Genomic DNA, 24,860 nt, shown 5'->3' on the forward strand with positions numbered 1-24,860 from the left:
ATGCACATGCCTTTTAGTCTCCTGATTTTTGTTTACTGCTCAAGAATGTGACAAAGGCTATGTCAGTCTTAAAAATAAAAACGATTAAAGGCCAGATTGATAAAAATTCAATTATTAGCGTTTCCAAAAACGCTAAAAATCGCAATTTAGTCGGGTTTTCAAAAAAAAAAATCGTGAAGAATGAGTCCTCATTCCTAAATGTTTGTTCTCTTAAGAGAAATATTCCATATATTGTTTACCCAGTAGAAGCCCACACACTTGATACAAGGTTTGCATATGAAGAAAGTATTTTAAATCTGTATAAAGCTAACCCGACAAAAACATGGCTAATGGCGTGCAACACAGTAGGGGTCCTTTTTTGACGCTTTTGTCTTTCAGTTTGTTATCATGTGGCATTGAATTATGCATTTTGAATGGTTTATGGCAGGCGTTGTTCAGGGAGAAATTGTTAAATCTTGTTAATTTTATATGTCACCATCCAGGAACAGTAACAATAACAAAACATCTAGGTAAGGTAATGTTAACCAGTGACTTGTAAGAAAATTAATGTTGACTTGGTTTGAGATTCATTAGGGGACATTCTTTTTGATTTTAGGGTTTTCATGGATTCCACTGCAAAACAGTAAGGCTTTGAGCGTATCATGCCATGATCTCATTTGACTTTGAACCTAGGTTGGTCAAGGCTATCGGTAATTTAAGCTTTGGAAATTCAATTGCAACTGTAACACATTTTCAAATCCCACTAGAATCAGCTGAAATGCAATTTAGAACCTGGTGAATATTTAGTTTAAGCTTTTGGCAAACAGGATGTTTGCTTATATATTAATTAAAAAACAGAATTTATTTTCATCGAGTATATGAAAGAAGAAAATAGTCCGTCAAGACACCAGTGAAAATACTGAAAACATGTTTCACTGCAGATATTTTTTTTACAGTGAATAATGATATATCCTGTTTATAAAAGTGCATTATTTTATTGATTAATGATATATTAGAGTGTTTATTACAATGCTTTATGTTATTATTGAATGTGTGAATATTAGTTAAAATGATTCTTTAAGTAAACAGGTAGAATATTATATTCATTTTTGTTGAACTGGATATTTCTTTTCTGGTGATTTCGAAACGCTTTTTACGTTTCAACCTTCCTTAGTTACATTATTCTTTTTAGTATAAAGGTAAAATCTATGGAGAATATTTTAAAATGATATTGATAGTGTCATTTGTCTGCTAACTTACAACGCCGTATATAAAAATGGTTCATAGAAATACTCATAGCAGATAAGACAATCTTTTGCTGGTATAGTAATTTATATCTTAATCATAATGAATGTGTTGAATCACGCAATTTATTACATCTGTTTCCGGCATTTAATTTAAAAAAAAATGAACAAACATTAGAATCTGTAAAGTTGATTTCTCTAAAACATGAAGGTGAATTATACCATTCATTTCGGTAGAAATGATTTGATTGTTTCTTTATTCCAAACAATGTTCAGCGAATCAAACATGCATTTATACTTCCGTTTCTCGGTCATAATTACAATTCTAAATGTCAGTGGAGTATATTTAAACAATAATATCTGTCTTAGCGGTGTTATCGGCTATTTAACACCGGTTTTGGAGTTTTGGTGCGTATGAATTTACCACGAAGGCCATAGGCCTGGATGGTTTATTTTTTCCACCAAAACGACAAAACCGGTGTAAAATAGCCCATAAACACCGCTAAGACCGATATAATTTCGATTCTAACACAAAAACAATAAGGAAGATCACTTATGTTATTTTCTCAAGAGGAAAAAACTGCCGGTGCCAATTTTTGTATAACGCTGTTCAATTTTCGCACCCTACTGTTGCTAAGATATAGAAATTATAAAACAAAAGAAATGTAAGTTAATATTCAGAGCTTGATGTTGTATTTTACGGCATGAACAAAAAAGAACAGAACAGAAATTGTGTTACTACTTGTATAAAGTACATAATCTACCTTACATTATATTCACATATATATGAAACAGATAAATACGGAATCCCTAAAGAAAGCCCAACACGGGAAAATTGAAAATGTTGCAGGCTCGGTTTGATTGAGCTTGTTCATGGACGGTACTGGAAAGTGCAAGTTACCGTCCACGCCCCCTTGCACCGGCTTAAGCAGAATTCAACATTTAAACATGAAATAGTAAAATTTTGAATTTAGAAACATCCACAGATGTATTCATACGGCGGTTATCATAGAACCTTCAATGTGACACTTCCGTGCCATTCCATGAAAAGCGGCGTATGGTCCCCAAGTAATAAAAAGCGTGAGCCCAAAACGAGAAAACAATGGGCGGAACTAAATAAAATGGGATTTTGAAAAGGGGTCAGAGGTTGTGAAGCCTGCGTATCACAGATAAGACGTCAAAAGACAAATTTAAAAAGCAGGCAACATATCCTAAGTGTGATTCAACATTATTCAAGTAGGAATATTGGAACCACCCAACTAGAAAATGCGGAAAAGTTGAAACTAACAATACCACAAGCACAACAATAATGTCGTGCCGAACGATCTTCAAGGATCGAAAATATAACATCATTGATTAAATGTACGGGGAGACTTTTTACAGCCGCCACACGGCACAAATAACACGGATGTGACTTACAAACAAAACCTGGATATCACATTTAACGTAAACAATACATGTAGTTTCATGGTAATAAACAAACATACACACAACCATATAGCTATAACCAAGGGAATTTACTGTATACATTTATAAATAAAATAGATTAATTATGAATATTTTTGAATCTGAAATAAAACGTTTAGAGACTGTACATTGATTTTAATTTCAGACATTATCAGTTAATGTACATACCTAATGGAAAGGGCTTCTTTAACAAATTGTGGTAAACGTATAAGCTCATTTTGAATTTTGAGTGTAACAGTTATCAAAATTATCAAAATATCACATTGTCATTAGTAAAAGCATATGTTCGTTGCTTAATATATGCTAAATATTTCAGAAGTAACAGTTTCATTAATGCATCAGATATGTTAGAAAGAACTTTGTTATTAACTTGGTTAAATTAATATTTTGTCTTTTATCAGTTCGCGTTTACATACATGTGTAATACTAAAAACAATCGTTTTAATCCTTAAAGTTTAAGTACCCCCAACCCTAAAATTCTGAACAATATTCATGCTAATCTAAGAATTGTTAGTAAATAACAAACCTTTTCTGATATTGTAACTATGTAACTATTTTAGACTCTTTCAATTCATTCGTCAGTTATAAACGAAAACAAGATTGATACACGGAAAATGTTTTACAAAACATATAGAAATGTATTTGTCTCCATTGATTAAAGTTGAGATAAATTCATAAACTTGCTGCAGATCTGCGTAGAAATTACAAAAAAGCCACAATGTTACAACGAAATTTGATGTTACAAATTTGCTTTATACAAAATGTTCATTACAGTACTGTTAGTCATAGTCGTATGTTTCTGCAATAGAATACACCTTGTCGTAAGGCACAACTAAATGCCTCATGCTTTGAGTTCTTATAGGTGAAGGAAGAGTACAATGACCTGTTTTGTCAAGCGAAACCTGAAACAGAATGAATACGACTTAACTTTGACACATTTTAGGTCTCCAAACTATTACACAATGATAAAATAGTGTCTCAAAAGTGCAAAATTTAAAAAAATCGTCAATACCGGTATCTGAAGAAAATGTGTTTTACCGTATGCACTTTATTTATTTATTTATTGAAGGTTGAAAATAAAACATGACATTTAACCACACACATCATCTTGTTTTCGGTCAAAAAAAACAACCTTGTATTTCTTACTCGATTTATTCACATTATATACATGTTCATGTATATACTTGCCTGAACGCTGGAGTTCGTTGGAAAAGAGAAGAAAATACGTGTTTTCTTCCCAGATACATCATATGTTTGATGGCAAACTTGTTTAAGTTCTTTTCCAAATAATTTGAATCCTCCATTATCTGCTGGAAAGATGTTCCTTTCAGAATAAAATGAAAATACAGGATAAATTAGAAGGCTGTGCGAAATAATTACACCTTGTTTAACCGTTTAAACAATTATATAGGAAAATGTTAATTATTCTTTCTTCACGTGTATTAAGTTGGTTGTCTTAATTCGGCTGCGAAGAAGAGTGTTATAAGATTTTGAATAAGACCCGTGATTTCCTGCTGAATGACACGATTTAATTTGCGTCAATTAAACAAATAGTACCTACAAACCCTCGCATGCATCAGCTTAATACTTCATGACCTATTTTAAAGTTTTAGCTTTGCTGCAAAAGGTTTTGTATTTACAATTACTTCAAATTTAGAAAAGGTTTTCTTATCTCTGTATACAAATAATGGACTTTGGAACTGTCTTTGTGTAATATGCCAATACTTAATATCTTAGAACCAGGCTAAAATTTAATTATGCGTTAACACGTTGTCTCCACAGAAAAGGAGAATGCCTTTTATGTCTTATATACTATGTTCCGATTTTGATTATTTATTGTCGGTCATTTCCTTAACATACCATACATATCCAATGCATTAGGATTAACTATTACGAGCTTGTCAGCAATGTCTATATAAATAAGGTACAATGTGACGATTCCAGTCTTGTAACAGTATTAAACAAGTACTTCTAGTTACAGTATAAAACAAGTACTTCTAGTACGGATGCCATATATTTTTCATGTCGTAATGCTTGCCGTTTAATTTCAACAACTGCACAGATCTATACAGACATTCGTCTTGGTAGAATTTTTATCGGCTCCTCTAAATGTATGCGACGCATAACTGACCGTTTCTTCGAAGTCATTTTACGAGTGTGTCAAGCATCGCTTGTTTTTTATGTTTATAAGCTATTATAACAATGTAGTTTGTAATGTCGCTTTTATATAATCTATATATTCGACTGCTATTAATTTATGAAGTTATTTTCGTTTGCACACAAATAAGTGTTTCTGCTACATCATAATTTACTTATTAAAATGTTTGACAAATTATACAGCCGTATATGAACGACTGTTTGCAATTTAACCCTCTTTCAGCGACTCGGTTTATATTATGTAAACAACAGTTAATGTAGGGCCATATAACCTGTCATATTTTTATAACTGATAATATAACCTAGATCACATGGCTGAATCTTTAAAACCTATAATATGAACGTATGGAACTGGGTTTTCATGATATTTGAAAAAAACAATAAGTAAGTACATGTAGATAGATATGCAATGATACTTACAGACCAAAGTAAGAATTAGTTGATGTCCCGATAGTCCCGAGGTCTCGAAAAATAAATGGTACATCCGATAACATGACAGAACTCCTAAAAATTTAGAAAATAAATAACAATTTTAGAAGTCCCAAACCAAAAACAAAGATGCTTTCTTTTTTATTGTGTAACGCATCATTCATGTCTCTTGTTCTAACATGCCAATGCGATTATTATTGCGACATAACAACTTTTGTATGCACAGAATTAAACAGTTTATTCCTTATACATTTATCAATTTGCTCATTTCCGAATCCAGTAGGCAACTTTAAAACTTTTGATCATTAAATTAATTTGCTATCTTTAATGGAAACCAAAAAAATTATTATTTGTAATTTATCATTTTATCTATGGGTAAATAGGAACAGATGCAGATGCCGAATTGATTTTTTCCCTACCACCACCCCAATGACTGCAGAAGCCCCTTTTAACAAGACCGTTTTAACAAGTTACAATATGTACGCAGTTTTATGTCAGTAAGATGTCAATTTAAGAATTGCGATTTTTTGGCCAATCATGTTTAAGTAGCTTATAAATGTCCATATGATAACATAATTAAATGGATTTTTCTTGCTTAAATGATAGTTTCAACCTAAGTTATTATTGATTCTTGCCTTGCATGTTCATAATATGATAACATCTATCTTTAACCGTTTAATATTAAAATAAAATTTACTTCAATGAAAAGTTATATCATATCAAATATATATTATTAATTAAAATGACAAATGAACAGAGCTTGAAAAGAAAGTGAATCAAGATAACATAAAACAAACAAACAATCCTTACTCCTGCAAATTAAGATCTGTAACAACTTCCAGCGTTCTTTTCCCGTACTCCAAGTCCGAAAATGTCAATGTTAAAGGCGTACTCATTTTTACCTAATATATACAATTGAAACATATTCAATTTGGCTATATTTCATAATAATCACGGACTTTATACGGATTGAAAGTAGTTCTATAACGTGGTTGTAGATGTTAACAACAACAGACGGTGGAATCTTTGATAATTTATAACGAATTTATATTTTTGACATTCAAAGGAAAATAAAGTCAATTTTGGTAAAATTATGATTGAACATATCTTTGACAATCATAATCTATTTTAAAATGTTTACTGGTGTGTTAATTTTAATCAAGACCGAAAAAATGAACAGAATGACGTTATGTACCATAATAATAAGTGTATATTACTGTTACATCTGCAAAACTTAATTTATGTGGGCTTTTACAACTCTCGGCATTGAATAACTATTTGTTAACATGTTTAGTTTCTCAGCGTTGTTTAGACCGAAGCATCGTACCGTTCTGTGTATTCTTTCAATTGTGTTTGAGGTTCTTACTCGGAGTTAGACGGAAATGGCCGTAAATATGCAGTTGTCCTAAATATAGACTTTTATCACATTATATGCAAGGATTTGCCTGCTTTATTTGATTAACATTTTTTATAAAGAATAATGCTTTGTGCAAGATTCATTTGACCTTGTATGGATGCATATTTATATTCGTCTATGCTACAAATTTGCTTAACATTCTGATGCCTGCCCAATTAAGAATATGTCATAAAATAAGTATACTATTAATACCAACCGGTGTGGAAAATACTCTCTTTGATGAAACCTTTCTAACATAGGCATAACCCTCGTCATCTGCATTGCTATTGCTCCCATTACCCTTCAGCCCTTCGCAGTGCCCTGTTAACTCATGCACTCTTCCACTGTAATAGTCATCCTGTCATAGAAAAAGGTCTTTTAAATTTTGTAGAGAAGGCTGACATGACGTCAATTTTTAACTTGTTTACGATAGCAAATTAAAATAAATAAATAAAGAAAGAAATAAACAATAACATTTATAAATCATAAATGTACTATGTATTTGTACAATTTAATATTTGAATTTTTCGTGACTAAAATGATTTCAGAACATACTATAAATATCAAGTGTATGGAAAGCACATTCAAACATTCCTAAGGTAATCTACAAAATAATCACTTACCGTAGAAAGAATCTTCTGAGCACATGATCTTATCTTAGGATGTTTTTTCACGATCTTAAAAATCCCAGTCCTTACAAGGGGTCTTAATCAGAACAGCTGGTTGGGCAAAACTACAAGTATAGCAAAAATCCAAAAGCGTTCAGATTTCATGGTATCTATTTGAAAATGTAAGACGTACAGTACACTAACTGTTATCACCACAACAATCAATGTTTTATATTCGTCGAAATGTCACGTGTCAAGAAAAATGGGTGGGCGTTAAAGTTAGGAACTTTGAATAATTGCTGAGGTAGATACTTGCCTTTTGTCGTTGTTGTTTTTATAACTATAATTGCTTGAAGGCTCAATATGACAAACTAGGTCTGTCTTTCCGTAGAGACCTGGCATGTGTTTTATGATATTTAAGTTATGGTTTTAGAGCATGTTACATGATAATCGCCTGAAGAAAGAAGTGCTGAATAAAAAGAATTGTCATAATAGTGATAAAATCTAAGCAAAGTTATATTTTGACTTACATTGAAAATATTTAATCATTGCATCTTTACTAATCAGAAACAAAATATGGTTTTAGAGCAGGTTACATGATAATCGCCTAAATAAAGAAGTGCTGAATATAAAACAAGTAGCAAAATCTAAACAAAGTTATTGACTTACATAAAAAATATTTAACCATTGCTACTTTACTAATCAGAAACAAAATATGGTTCAGGTAAAAAATTTTTAAACTATAGTAGGACGTTTTTGGCCAATAAAAATGAAAGCATATCTATGGCAAAATAGGCATTTTATTCATTAACGCACTTTAGAGACCCTCTATTTTTTCTACTTGCTTGTAAGTTCGAATTATATACTCAATACTGTGTTGCTTTCATTGTGTTTGCATTTAAAATAGAGTAAAACAGAATCCCTAAAATTGAAAATCTTGCAGGCTCGGTTTGATCGAGTCTGTTCATTGATGGTACTGGAAAGTGCAATGTATCTTCCTTGGCCCAATGCACCGGCTTCATTTATTATAAAGGTTGTAATGAAAAGCCCACGTGACACCTGATGTTTATAAATAACATTACAAAAGGTAAAAATTACATCCTGATGTATTTGGTAGCTTGACTAAATGATTTCAATTGTATCTTACTTAAAATAGTAAAAATCAATGTATAGTATTATCATTAGAACCAAAATATAAGTGTTTGTAAATCTTAGTTACAAAGGATGAAACATACGCGAAAACAGCACTTAATCTTACAAAAAAGTATTACAATAAAAATATTTTATATTTTATATTTTTATTTTATATATGTCGTTTATAGTAAAAGATAAAGATATGTTTGCAAAAAAATGCAGAAATTATCAAAAGAATAGGAACATAATTATTAAATCTTTCAATTTTAAACATGGGGATAGATTTTTCACCTTCACAATATTAACATTGTGGTTAGAGAAGGGAAATCATATCGAACATGTTGATATAGTTTAAAACTGACCTCTAATGGGTTACCTCTATTACCTGTGTAATTTGTAATAGAATAGACCAGAGCAGTTTTGGCGCAAAGTAATCTTCTTTTCCTATCTTTCACTGATAATGATATTACCATGTCTCGTTATTACAATCATTTGTATAAAAATGTTTAGTCCTATCTGTCACAGATGGTGATAATATTATGTCTCGTTATAACAATTATTTGTAATTAAAAGTCATGACCTTTCTGGCACAAATGATGTAATTAATATGTCCCATTATTACAATTATTTTTAATTAAAAGTCGTGTCCTTACTGGCACAGATGATGATACTGTCATGTCTCGTTATTACAATCATTTGTATATAAAATAATTGTCCTATCTGTCACAGATGATGTTATTATTATGTATCGTTATAACAATTATTTGTAATTAAAAGTCATGTCCTTTTTGTGACAGATGATGTTATTGTTATCTTGGGGTAATTTTAAGACAGGTTTTAGATTTATAGCTTAGTTAAGGCCTGAAAACGAAATAAGTTTTTATCTTAGAATTCTCTTTCTCGGACTTTTCACACAACCTATAAGAAATTATGTTGAAAACCTTCTTGAAAATTATTTTTCACGTACCAAAAAATAAACTGAGTATTGTTATTTCCAGATTGGTTAAAATTATTCAAAAGTCAGTTTTCTTATCTTTTTATAAAAGTGGAAAATGCTCCCAGTCTTACTAAATTTCAGAGATGCTGCCACTTGGACTCAGAAGATTTGCTGTCTACATATTTAAACAAAATACATCGCATTAACTTTTAATATTATGTTTTTTAAATACACCTTAACAAAAGCGTAAATATTCAATTGAAATATACTTTTCACTAGACACAAGTCAATCCTTTGTTCTTCTATGTTTTGAGATTTTTTACAAATGTTCTTCAATAGCTCAAATAATAAATAGTTAGGTCATGTAGATATACAGCTTATTAGAAATATGTTGATGGCGCAGATGTGTCTTTTTAAGGGAAATTAATTTGTATTTAATTTAAAGTACTACATTGATAACATTAGGGGCCTGGATTTCTTCATTAATTGCTGAATACAATATTTGATTTTTTAAACCAAAAGCCTAAGTTTATGAACATGTAGAAGTCAATATATATATTGGTAATTTTGAGTAGTTTGTTAAAGGACAGCATGTAAATTAATTTTGTCATGAAAACATTCGACGTTTGCTGCCATTCCAAAATATTTTCTGTATGTTTAAATAATTTAATTTGAATGTTTTGTAAAAGTGTGTTTAAAGTGCATAGTACTAAAATTGTATTATATATAAAATATGTAGACAATAAATTTCCTGAGTCCGATTGGGAGCATCTCTGAAATCTAGTAAGACTGGGAGCATTTTCGATTTTTTATAAAAAAATAAATAAGAAAACTTTTGAATAGATATAATTGAAATCAGTCCAGACAAATGTATAATCTTCAATCAGTTAATGCCCTAGTACCTGTATAATAATTTGCAAGAATGTTTTTTAACCTAATTTCTTATAGCTTGTAGAAAAAGTCCGACTGGTGGCATTTTTAGAGAAAAAACTTATCCCGTTTACAGCATAAAATAGGCAATAAATTTAAAATCTGTTTTTACAAATACCTCAAGGACTGTAGCCATTCTTAGGTGCGCTACATTATATCTTAATATTCTTATTATTTCTTATAATAAAATTGTATTTTACCGTTAAGTCGACGGATTATCTACATAAAAATGGTCTGAGTGGGAGCATTCAGAAGTGTGCCAGAGGGACGTTGTATCCTACCTGTTAATATCTACAAATTTGGATTCTTTAAAGGTTTATATTAAAATAACCTCATCAAATAAATTTAAACAACACTGTCTGATCACTAGATGCGTTAATGTTCACCCAAGGTACAACTACACGCGCATTTCTGAAACACTGTTTTGTTTTTTGCCAGGTTTGTAGCCGATGAAAGCGTTAAATTTTGGCCTATTTTTAAAGTATTTATCTCATAGACATTAATTACGTCGATATCGTTTCTGATGTTAACAAAAAGAATGGCGGAAGCATCAACAAATCAATATGCTCGCAATTTTTCTGTTGGCGAGGAACACACACAACTTAACAAATAGATGAGACACTTTTGCACATCAGACCGGCGGACCAAGATCATTCTTTCCCGCGTACACTTTAAAAAGGCGGACGACCTGTGCCTGGGGATAGCTTTCACCCGGTTTCACCGATAACTGCTAATTTTCTGTCGGCATAGTATGACTTTGTCATCGTTTTGTGTATTAGAGGAAACGATCATTCATGATCATTTATACTTACATGGCCATCTAACGTTAATTTTTGAACTGACTTGTAACCTCTGGCTCTTCGTGTATTTATTAGAAATTCGTCTGAAATGGAGACAACCAATGAGGCAAGCAGAGTTAAATATTAATTAAAAGAAAAGTCATTTAAGCTTGTACTTACGCATGTATAAAAAAATTTTGTTTTTTTATCGATCATACTTTTTTCAACCAATATTCTCCCCCGTGGCTACGGTACTCGTTAGAATACTGTTTTTGAAGTTTTTGACATTTACTCTCGATTAATAGGAAAAAACGTATGTCTTATGTTACAACAATATTTGCTTCAGTGTATCAAATGTGATGTCTTTTTTAATTTAACAGAGAATGGGTGGGGGTATTTTTCCCTTAGTGCTCAGGAATATAGAATTTGCACATAAATTCGCACTGTAATAAAAATAAAACATTGTTAAGTTAAAGTTTGCCCGTTTACAACAATAACGTAATTTTATTGCTAACAAAGCATGCTAAGAAGGAAAAAAATACTTACAGAGGAATAATAATTTGTCTGGATCAAATCATTAAAATGCAGTTATCTTTAATATTCTGATTGCAGATTTATGGCAAATTGAATTATGACTGGGATGTATCCACCATGCTGATAGATGTCTTAAATGATTTTTCATATGCTTACATTGTATGTCTTTTGATATTTGTCATAAGTGTAGATTCTAAAATGTAAGAAGTAAGTGTCTGGATAGAATTAGGCCATGTTTATAATGTTTTACAAGATCGAGTACCATTTCAGAGCAGGTAAAATCAATGCAATCTAAGTGGTTGTAGCTACACATGTGCGCGGATTTGTTACGTGCGGATTCAAACATACGAGGAAATGTATCCATCGCAAAAGCGCTATCTTAAATGCGAAATAATTTATAGGAATAAGTCTTTGATGACAGGAATTTTGCATAAAATGTATGCATGATTTAGGGAATTATTAGTTACGAATTTGATGCAAACAATTTGTTTATTATAAAATTCAGAAATTTTACTATCCGTTATTTCGTTGTTGATTTTCTTTCTTGTTTTTGTTAAATAATATAACAATATACGCTCAAACTGCTTTCTCACCTCTTTCTAAATAAACATAAAATCGATTTTCGTTATTGACAGCCACGTCATCAATAAGCAGACGACATATAAATAACTTAACGAAAGTGGCGTCTGTGGCCGAGCTGGATTCTTTCATGAGTGGAAGCTATCAAAATCTTACTAATATTATCATTATATAATTTTTTATATTCTTATTTTATATTCATGTATGTCGTTTTCAGTAAAATATACAAATATGTTTGCAAAACTATTTTCAGATATTATCAAAAGAATAGGTACATAATTTGTAAATCTTTCAATTTTAAACATAAGTCTTCACAATATTAACACACAGTAGCTATCAGAAAAGTCATATTAAACATGTTGAAATGGTTTAAAACGGACATCTATAGCTAATGGGTGATATACCTGTGTATTAAAATAGAACAGAGCAGTTCCATTACCATGTCTCGTTATAACAATAACTATTATTTTTTGTAAGTAAAAGTCTTGTCCTACTTATGTCAGAGGATGTTTTTATTATGTCACATTATTACAATTATTTGTCACTAAATATCTTGTCCTATTTATCACAGATGATGATACTATAATGCCTAGTTATTACAAACATTTGTGTATCAATGTCTTGCTCCATCTCTGTTTGTTTATGTTAATTGTTATTTTTGTTATATTTGCTTTTTTTTACAAACTTACAAGATACTTGAAGAATTTCTCACTTTTCTGTAAAGGATAAGTGCAAATGACTTGAAAATTCAGCTGAATATGTCCAAAATAATGAACTAATGTTTAGCTTAAAATCTTATGATATCATTAGTGCATTTCTTTTAGGTACATTGTATATACAACGTTTGACTTGTTGTTTTTACTTTTTCGAAGAAGAAAACAGATATAAACAATTTGTTTTTTCTTATGACGGTATTTATTAAAGGACACTTGAAATGGAAAAGCACATGTGTTTTAAAACCAATTGCTATCCTTAAGTCATTTTCTTTTATCTTTTAACGGATTTTAAATAGTTTGAAATACAAATTTAGAAAGTCATATGAATCATTTAGTACCTCATCCGGTAAATCTTTTTCAACAGAGGAAATATCCTAAAAATCATTTCCTGCTCAAGTGTGTCAGTCATTAACGAATTTTCTGACACCGTTATTATACATGTTTACTTCACCGACGTCACATGGTTTATATTTAAATAAGAACAACAGTCAAGCTAACTGGAAAGACACAATATGACCTTGAAAATATCCATCTGATTAAAACCAGAAATATTTGCTTTCTATTTGAACATTGTTTTATGTAATCGACATTGTTTTTGCATTCAGTTTGTATTATTGTTTTTCTCTACTGTTTTCTACTTGAAAACTTATTTTCATTTGACAATTTATTACAACAAAGACAATTACCCCATTAAGTTTTACTCATGTATAATTCTTTCTTCACAGCTGTATCGTTTTACCAAGCCTGACATTTCAGATTGATTGACAATAATTTACTTGTTTTAAGGAATGCAACATTCACATCAGCTTTAATTAATTTTTGAGCAGGACAGTGTATTTTCTCAAAATTGTCTTATATGATTTATTTAATGAATTACCATGTTAGAGGATATCTGAAAATAAGTTTTAGAAACGAAAAATAAGGGCATGTTTTAACATTGATTAAATTATTTTTTCTTTTTTTTTTTTTAGCCTTAAATCGAACTAATTTGGAATACCCTGGTAAACTCTTTCTGAATATATATCTCAGGTACAGTAGTGTTGACGATTCGATTATCATGTAATACGTTGGGGGGACACACAGGTTAAATGCTTAACGAACGCAGGTTTAATGCACGCTTTTACATTCGAAATACACAAACGCACGCAAAACGGTATACGCTGAATGATATACGCAAAACAAACTCTTTCAAAATGCTATAGAAGGCTCACAAAAAGAAACGTTTCAAAAACGTAAAATATATATCTTAAGATCGCAATATTTTATAGATTCGATTGAATGATATCCAATTGCAGGATACTACGTCATCACGCACCTGCTGAATGCTACCACTTGGACCATTTTTTTGCAAAAAATCCGGTGACTCAAAGGTAAAATAGGATTTTACTTTAAGAAAAATGTTAGAGTGTTAAAATATTAATGGTACATTTCAAAAAATGGCTACAATTCCTAATAAAGTAATTTTATGAAAAGTTTATAGATTAATTGCCTGGTTAAGGACTGAAAACTAAATGATCCCTCTCGGACTTTTCTCATATCCTATAAAAAATAGGCGGAAAACCTTCTTTAAAATTATTTTGCACGTACTTAAACATAAACCGAGTATTGTTTATAGTTTTTTCCAGATTTGTTTAAATTATTTTTATTCAGAAGTCAGTTTTCATACCTTTCTTTATAAAAATGGAAAATGCTCCAAGTCGAACTCAATTTCAGAGATGCTCCCACTCGGACTCAGAAAATTCGCTGTCTACATGTTTTAACGAAATACATCGCATTAACTAATGGAACTATATACTTTATACACACCTTAACAAAGCATGCGTAGTAAATTATCGAACGCATATAAATATTTTATTAAAATATACTTTTTCATATTTTAATTAAAATATACTTTTTCACTAGACACAAATCAATCCTTTGTTCTTCTATGTTTTGAGATTTTAACAAAGAATGTTCCCTTCAACAGCTCAAATAATAAATAGTTAGATATACAACTTATTAGAAATATGTTGATTGCGCACATGATTCTTTTTAAAGAAAATTTAAATTTAATTTGTGTTTGATTTAAAGTACTGCATTGACAACATTATGGTCCTGCATTTATTCAAATATTGCTGAATATATTATTTTGATCATAATTTAATGACTAACTTGTTTGTTGAACTTGTCATTTGATTTTTTCAAGGATCATAATTATAAGGAAGTCAATATCTATCGGTTATTTTGAGTAATTTTTTAAGACCAACATCCAAATCTATTTTTCATGAAAAAGTTTGAAGTTTGCTGCCTTTTCAAAATAGTGTCTGTATGTTTTAGATAACTTGGAGCATTTTCCATTTATATAAAAAGTAGATAGGAAAAACTTATTTTTTAAAAGAATGAATTATAAACAGTCTAGAAAATAATGTGTAATCTTTACTCGGTTTCTGCTCTGGTATTTGTATAATAATTTGAAAGAAAGTTTTTAACCTAATTTCTTATAGGTTGTTGAAAAAGTTGTTAAAATTGTATTTTACCCTTGATTTGACGGATTTTCGACATAAAAATGGTTCGTGTTGGAGTATTCAGCAAGTGCGCGATGACGTAGTATCCTATATTTTGAAATATAGACATTTAAATTCTTTGAAGGTTTATATTAAACAAATCAAATAAATTTTAGCAACACTCATTGATCATATGATTCGTTAATTCTCACCCAATATCGTGTACATCTTCATGCGCAATTCTTAAAAAATGCAATGTTTTAGCACAGGTGATGAAAGTGTTAAATTATGGCAAATTTCTTAGGTTTATATCTCACATACATTTATAAAGTCGACACCGCTTCCGGTGTAAACAAAAATAATGGCTGAAGCTTCAGTAAATCAATACGCTCGCACATGCATAAATGGTAAGTATTCCGGTGGCGGTACACAAAACTTAACAAATCAATGGCGGAGCGTTGTTAAAGCGGCGGACGAAATAAATACGACACTTTTACACAAAAGAAAACTATATCAGACCATTTTTTGCTCGGGCATTTAATAACTTTCAAAAATGGCGGACGACCTCTCGCTTGGGATAGCTTGTAACCCGGTTTTACCGATAACTGCTAATTGTTTATCGGCATTGTATGACTTATGTTATCTTCTAGATCTGTTTGTTTTGTTTATTGAAGGTAACGCTCGTTTTACATCGCCGTCTAACGTTGATTTTTGAACTTATTTTTTTATCTCTTGCCCTCGTGTATTAATGAGAAATTAGTCTGAAATTGAGGCTACCAAAGGGGCAAACAAAGTTTAATATTCAATTAAATATTTAAAGAAATGTCATTCAAACTTGTATTTACGCATATATATATGTTACTTGACTTTATCCATCTATAAGCTAAGATGGCTGTAGCTAAAATCACCAAGGATTTTTATGTCATAGCAGCATGAAAAAGTGTCAATAACACTGTAGCGGCAGAAAATCTATTTTAGATAAAAAAAAACAAGTTGGTCTTATAATTCAGGCATAATAGTATATATAGAAGAAAGGTTACCTACTCATGAATTATTTTTTTCAAAACCAGTTACATTATTGCCTCAACAACATTTTTGTAAGCTTGGAAGAGAACTATCCAGCTAGCTCACAGAGGTTAGATGCTAAATCGTGCCAAAATATAAGTACGATGGGGCACCTAATGTCTTCCTCCACCAGTAAGGCTATAAAGTCGTCGTCTGAACTTTTCAGTGACGGTGAGACTAAAAATCCCAACAAGAAACAAACAATCTTATTAAATTAACAATAATTCCACCAAATTTCGCGAATAAATAACAGTTAATAATAGAACCAATTTATTTAGCTATTATTAGTTTGGGCATGGCCCTGCTAAAGCTGTCATTTATTTGTTCATTATATTTAACTATCATTATCAAATGTTAGATACATAATTACAGAAATGTAATGTTTTTTGGTATATATCAATCTTATAATTTGTTTCTGTTTGTTATTTTTTTATATACAAAAAGTTTACGTTTTGAGATGAAGGTTAAAACTACACTAGATATTATCTATGTCAGATCACGTGTCATATGGAAAAGAAATGGACTCCACTGCGATTTGCAAAGAACAAGAACCAAAACATGATAATATTTTTTTCAGATTTATGCAAAGTTTTGATGACTATTGTGTGTCCCATGCGACGCAAAATGTATGATAATTTGCATACATAATCACTTGGTGTTGTAAAAATGATCAAAACTGCAATTCTTTGATTTGATTTAAAAGAATCGCATCAATAAAAGTTGATTATTTATTTCAGTCTGAGTATATATTGCGTTATTTCTTAATTTCAAGTACTTATTAATAAATTTTATCTTTGTAGGAATTTAAAACTTTTGGACCTCATTGGGGATATTTCAATTAATAAGTGTTAGATCTTCTCAATGTTTAAATAACATCGACATCATTTTTAATAACAGTATAGCTTCTTTCATTGTTCACATGTCATTGCACCAAACAAAAATGTTAATTAAGAATAAGACCTGTCAATTCGTATTATGTATGATTTGTAATATTCAATTATAGTTTTCAATATGCTTTTACATGTATCTCAGGTTATTAAGACAAACAGTATAGAATGGTCTGGCACAGTTAACTACCCATCCAACCTAAATTGTATTTTCCGGGATCCAGCGTGACCTACCAATTAGTCCGATTACGTAACCTAACGAGTAACAGGTTCGAGGTTCCCGTTTACGTCTTATATATAAGGCATTCAGAGACATGGTCACCAGATGCCTGAGTGTTACATGCCTTTAAACTTATGCGACGATTTCGTCTGCTAGTTAGAAACTGTACGTATTTTTGCATTTATTAGACGAATTTCCAGAGTCCACGTTAAGGTTTTCGTTCGATTTTAATGCAGATTGATCAGTGCATTAGTTTTGAGGCTCCTTATCGCGGCCGTATACAGCCCAAAGCTTAAGGCCAAAATATATGACCCGCAGTGCCCGTGTAAAATGGGCAATAATCAATTTAGCGATTTCTTTTCTTCATATACATTCTACAAATATTTGTAAAAGCACCATGTTACGGAGTCCATCCTGACCTCCCAATGTTGACCTTTTTAATTGCAAATGAGACAGTGAAATAGCTTAAGGATTATCGTTAACATATGCACGTCAAATGTTTGCGTGTAATAGGCCATTTAACCTTGGCGATTTCGTCTGCTAGTATATAAATTCATACTTTAAAGCACCATACTAAAAATCCTAGATATAAGCTGTGACTTTTAAAAAAGAAGCATTCCATTTTTCTTTCAGCATAATTTCAATGTAGGAAACAACAACCATGATATCTTGAACATATATGAACTAAGAGAGAATAGAAGCATTTGAAAATGCATTCCAAACAACAATATAAACGCGTTTCCCTTTTTTTTACTGAAATAAACACATTACAACGTTGCAAAGAGTATGTTTGATTTTTTTTCGTTATTTACAACTTTGTGTTCTTCAAATCATCATTTATAACCCACCTGAACATCATGGTGCTCATGGAAAACATTCGTTCGTGCAGGGGTTGCATGTCGTTCGTACGTTCACGATTGTTTGCAAATGGCATCTCTTGCTTGTATATTTCGGCAAAGTTGTTAGCATAAATTCTCTATTCACGTTGGTCTAAATCTTCTTCTTTGCAAAACCAACCAGACAATAAGCAATTAGCTTAGTTGGTTGAGTAAAATTTAATAATAGTAATCCTTTACCCAGTTTTCTCAATCTGACCAAAAGAAGGGGTGGAAAGGGGTCAAATGATAACACCTTTTTAAACTTTCATCTCCCATATCATAGAGGCGCATAAGCTTAGACAATTGCTGTATATAGCATTGTGTGTAGACCACTGCTAAGTGTTTACATCATTACTTAATATTCTCGTCCTGGGTGTCACTTAGTTTTTACATACTAGACTTTCATAACAGTGCAATCCTTTTACATTCTTCTCCTCTTATAAAACAATACTTTGAGCTTTTGTGAACCATTGTCTTAACAAAATGATTATTTAGTTTTACTAAGATGCAATGGCTGTTTTTTTGACAGTATAGGGCCACCTCTTGTTTTCTTTACAATAAATGTTTTCAATCAATCACTTAAATGTTGTAATGTTTTTTTCTCATTGTTATAATAAATACATGTTTTTTATTCATCCAGACATGTCTTTTGTTGAAAATTGTTACTTATTCCTGTCTTTTCATTTAGTTTTTTTCTCTCGAATTTTGTTCTGTATTTGTTGTTTGCATTTAATATAACACCCCCAAGGAGTGATATCATCTACTTACATACTTGTTTAATCTATTTGACAGGTACAGCTTGCCAGAATTGACATGTTTATTAATTTGATTTATAACGAATTATGTCTAGAATTTTTTTATTCCATGGTCCGTAAAAATCGATTTTGTTATGTTATTATTAGCGCAAAACATTCTCAATTTTGCTTTCCGTTAAGTAACTTTGTTGTATCCAATTATAAACCAGTGTTCAACAAGAACAACACTACTATTAAAATATTAAGAATCATATTTTGTTTTGAAGTGACTGAATGGAAGAACGATAGGTGGTAAATTTTAAAAATTTAAGAAAATAAACATTTACAATGTCAATTTAAAAATTTAGTGAAAAAAAGTCTATTTCGCTTAAAAGTTTAACGATCTCGGGGTTTAAGATTTGAATGAGGAAAAGGCAATAAACTATTTAAACGGCCTTTATAAATAATCGATTGAATAATGAATGCTCGCTAATCTATGCCAAAAAGTTTGAATCATACGTTTTTATTTGATTGGCTTTTGTTAAACCCTAAGCTTAATGTATTTTTGTTGCTTTTTTAGTCAACCCCTTTCTTTTTTTTATTTTTACTTTATTTTCATTGCTTATCTTTTTTTGATCGATTGAAATAATGAATGTTCCGATATTTCTATTAGGTCTATTTTTATGAAAAAATGTTTGAATCACATATTTTTATTGGTTACTTTTTATTGAAAATCTTAAAGTTCATATATTTTGTTGCTTTTTTAGTGCCATTTATTTTTTTAACTACATTTTTTTATTGCCTTATTTTTTTTTTTGCATTTTTTATACTATTATGGGGTGATTTTAATTTGCCGTAGATTTTTGGGGGTTTGTTAGATTGCTTGAATATTTACGTCACGCCGATACAGTTTAGGTTTTATTTGGCGAAGCACCAGCTTTTCTGGTGTAGGTAGAACCTCAGGTGCCTTTTTCGTACATTATTTTCAGGCACAAACGGGCAACCTAAGTAGCAGTTTTCCTCACATGAAAGAATCCAGCTCAGGCCAAGACGCCCCTTTCGTTAAATGATTTAAATATGTCATCCTTCAGCCTTGATGATTGGTGTCAATAAAAGAAATCGATTTTTTAATTGTTGTTGTTTTTTTTTAAAGAAGTGTGAAAGTAGTTTAAGCTGATACTGTTATTTTATTTAACCAAAAAAAAGACCAAAAAAACAACAAACAAAAGGAAGGTAAAAATTTTCTGAAATTTTGATAATTAAGAATTGTTTGCATTAAATCCGTATCTTATAATTTTTTTATATATCATGTATAACATTTTATGCAAAATTCATGTCATCAATAAATACTTATTCCTAAAAAAATTATTCGCGTATTTAAGACATTTATCTTGGTATGTTTGTATCCGCAAGTTACAAACCCGCGCACATTATGTGTAGCTACTACCACTTAGATTTGGTTTTATTTACTCTTAAAAAATGATACTCGATCTTTAAAAAACATGGCCTAATTCTAGATTCTAACTTCTTACATTTGTAGAAGGCAATATCAAAAGACATCTATCAGCATGATAGATACATCACCAGTCATGACAACATAATTTTCAATTCGCCATCAAACTTGCAATCAAGATATTAAAACGATAACTGTATTTTAATGATATCATCCAGACAAATCATTAATTCCTCTGTGTGTATTATTTTTCTTTCCCTTAAGCATGCTTTTTAGCAATGAATTTATTTATACAGACAGCCATATGTTTTTTTTAAACGGGCAAAGTTTTAAAAACTCAACACTGTTTTTTATTTTTGATTACTGTGCCGACTTTATTTGCAAATTCCTTTATTTCGTGAGCATTAAGGCAAAAATAACCCCATACCATTCCCCTGTTAAATAAAGAAATACAGATCACATATGATTCCACTGAAGCAAATATTGTTGTTACATATTTCATATGTTGTTTTTTATCAAACGAGATTTAAATGTCATCGAGTTATGTTTTAAAACAGTATTCTCACGAAGTACCGTTGCCAAGATTGAGAATATTGGTTTCGAAATTCCCGAGATAAAAATAAAAAGATCGATAAAAAAAATATTTTTATACATGCCTAAGTACAAGTTTAATATGACTTTCTTTTAAGTAATATTAAACTCTGCTTGCCCCATTGGTAGTCTCAATTTCAAAACGAATTTCTCATAAATACACGAAGAGCCAGAGGTTAAAAAAAATCAGTTCAAAAATTAACAAAAAGATGGCGATGTAAGTATAAATGATCAATGAATTATCGTTTCCTCTAATAAAAACGATGACAAAGTCTTACATACAGTTATCGATGAAACCGGGTGAAAACTTTCCCCAAGTACAGATCGTCCGCTTTTTTTTTGAAATTGTGTAATGACGCGGGAAAGAATGATTTGGTCAAGCGGTCTGATATAGTTTTCTGATGTGCAAAAGTGTGTCAATTATTTCGTTCGCCGCTTTAAACAAGGCTATAATCATTAATTTGTTAAGTTGTGTGTGTTCCTCGCCAACGGAATAATTACACTAACAAGTATGGAGAGCATTTTGGTTTGTTGACGCATCCGTCATTCTTTTTGTTCAAACCAGAAACGGTTTCGACCATGTAGATTTCAAAAGTGAAGTGGGCCTAAAGATATCTCTGCTCATTCAAGATGGCCCCCATTTCTAGTGGTAATAATTATTATCCATTTTCTAATAACTTATGTAGACATGATATTTTCAAAAGATAAAAAAGAAGGAACTGATACATCATAAATATTATCTATGTGTGGTGAAAAGGGCTATAATTTTTTTTTAATACTTGAAGTACGCTAAGATCATATAAGGAGTATCATTTTTTTTCACCAAATACAGTCATTGTTTAATAATTTTTGAAAAGAAACATGCCCAATAACTTGACTCTCAGAACATTTTCACACAAACAGACTAATATAACTATATTTCCAATAGGAGTTCTATGTAAGCTAAGTGATTTTGACGCTATGCCAATAGTTCATAATTTGATATAGCATCACAATGTGATGACATTTACGATATTTTTCTGTTCTGTCCCCTGTAGTTTTCGGAGAAGAATTTTAATACATAAGTCAATGTTAAACTAAGTGACATCCTAGAGAAAGTCATTTTGGACTGCCGGAGCATGATTTAAAGGGTCCCACGACGGACACACTTTTTAAATACTTGTGTAGGTAATCACATTGAATTCTTTTTGTATATAAAAAACAACAATGTCTAGAGCTTAGATAGTCAACATAAAACCTTGCCATGTAGAGAAAGACTCTTTCAAAGTTACATAAAAAGCTTTTGGATTAATTAAGGTACATACAAAATAAAAAAGATCGTCTTAAAAAAGCAAAAATGCACAGAGCACAGGTAACTAAGCATGTAAATCATCGTGTGTCTTTATTAACATATTTAATGAATCATGCTCATAGAGCCACCTGGTTTTCACAGACTTGTATAGGAAAAAACACATCTATTGTGTTACTCAATAAAGACTTAAACAAAGATATTGGGGATGTAGTATGATATAACATGCATAAATGTGTGTGATGCTAACATTTGCACTTAATTTACAAAGACTACAGTAATGTGAATAAATATGGTTTTCTCTAAACCTACAGCACCCGAAGCATTGACATTGATTATGTATCATCATAATTTTGTTATACTCAACAGATATTTCATAAATCATGGTAACAAATTACACAAGCACCAGGGTCACTAAGTTTATATGCACTCATATATATGAATATTAATATGGATATTTAAGTCTCGCGTGTGAAACATTTTTTTACAATCTAGATATTGGGCATGTTTCTTTAAAAGCAACCTGCAATTTATGTGTGTTCTGACGTAATTGGCACGCCCAATATGATACGTGTTACCTAATCTTTATTAAAGAATTGTGACCTTTTTCCAACAATGATCTTAGGTGAGTGATCCAGGGTCATCATTAACTTTTTATTAATTAAAAATGAGATATGACAAATTATAAAAAATACACTTAGATAATATCTTAATTTTTCAAACAACTGCATGCAGGCCTGGCAATATCATATATCTGTTTTTCTCACCACAGAGATGGATGTGATGTGGCAGTAGCCTTATTTTTACTATGTATGTTTAGAAATTGAATGAAAAAACAACAACATTATCTCATTTTGTTGGCTTTTTAAGCTATGTTTATATTATAAATATGAAGTTATGAGGGAGTCAGAAAATATGTGTTTATGGACTACCTTTTAACCCTTACATTTCAAGTAAGTGTTTGCTATTTAAAAGCACGTTTAGTTGATTTATTTTTATTTATATACACTTTATCTTTACAATTAAGAATTAATATAAATTAATGTCAATAGATTGAAACAAGAAATATCATGCAACCACATTTAATACTGAATGTATACACGCGTTTGTGTGTCCATTTCTAGCTCACCCACTTGATCGGTAGGAAGAAAAAAATACCTTTATCCAATAAAAATTACATTTTAAGATGGAACATTTGTATAAGAATTCCTAGAAAAGTAAAGAATGGCAAAGAAAATAAAATGGACTTACCTTCCTGTATACTTTTTGTTGTTTTTTTTCATTATTATAATAATTATCTGATAAAAATTACCCATCTCAATTTCACAAATATAAAACCTACAGATTTTATGTTTTTCTTACTTTTTTTTACAATAAACACATGAAATTAATGGAAAGCCAAATACAGTTTTAAGAAATAAAGTAACTCTTTAAATTTTGTACATTAATAAAGAAAATCATATTTGAGAAAATATGTTAAAATTGGAATTTTTTTTGATATTTTAATAGATGTTTTAGTCAAAAACTTTTAAAATGTTTACTTTTATTAAGATTAACATAAAATTTGATTATCTCTGATATCTATGTTTAAACACGTTTATATCATAATAAACATAATTTGTGCAACAACTTATACTGTAAAAATGATATAACAGTTTTTGCCCAAAATCCATCTTGAATTCGGAAGATGTATGAAAGCGAAATTTTAAAAGATTTAAATTTTTGAAAGAGGAGAAACTTTTATCCATGCCTTGGTGTAAGTTTCAGGTCTGTACAAAACAATTGGAATGAATGAGCTATTATTTACGTCAAATGTATATGGCGGCCATTTTGAAGATGGCAGCAATCTTGAATGAGCAGAGATATTTTTTTGCCCTCTTCATTTTTGAAACCTACATGGTCTTAAGATGATTTTCTGAAGGTTTCTTGCTTGTATTTCAATTTCCCGCCCCACTACTGATAGGTTATTGGGTGAAACTTAACGCATCTTGTGATCAGAAAGTATTGTTAAAATTATTTGATCAGGTTCTTTTACTATAAACTTTTAAAGAATCAAAATGTGTAGAGATTAAAAAGTAGGATACTACGTCCTTCTTGCACAATTCTGAATGCTCCCACTCGGACCATTTTTTTATGTAGAAAATCAAAAATATAAAAAATAATTTTATTATAAGAAATAATAAGAATATTTCGATGTAATGTAGCACACCTAAGAATGGCTACAGTCCTTGAGGTATTTGTAAAAAAAAGATTTTGGATTATTGCCTAGTTTAGGCTGAAACGGGATAAGTTTTTTCTCTTAACCCTTTCACTGCCATAGGGACGGCTTAAGCCGTCCCTGTTATTTTCGGCGTATTTGCCATATGGACGGC

The 24,860-nt window shown here is 30.6% G+C and overlaps 1 long non-coding RNA gene across 1 annotated transcript; it reads right to left on the minus strand.

The window, feature by feature from the left end:
* Positions 1–6,085: 6,085 nt before the first annotated feature.
* On the minus strand, positions 6,086–7,449 carry LOC132721743 (uncharacterized). The gene is made up of 3 exons (XR_009624508.1): positions 7,296–7,449; positions 6,890–7,030; positions 6,086–6,178 (listed from the first exon to the last, which is right to left on the minus strand). It is a non-coding gene; the product is annotated as an uncharacterized LOC132721743 (long non-coding RNA).
* Positions 7,450–24,860: the final 17,411 nt, after the last annotated feature.

The sequence above is a fragment of the Ruditapes philippinarum genome, unplaced genomic scaffold (assembly GCF_026571515.1).
Source record: "Ruditapes philippinarum isolate M1 unplaced genomic scaffold, ASM2657151v2 ctg2615_1_1_1_1, whole genome shotgun sequence".
NCBI lineage: Eukaryota > Metazoa > Mollusca > Bivalvia > Venerida > Veneridae > Ruditapes > Ruditapes philippinarum.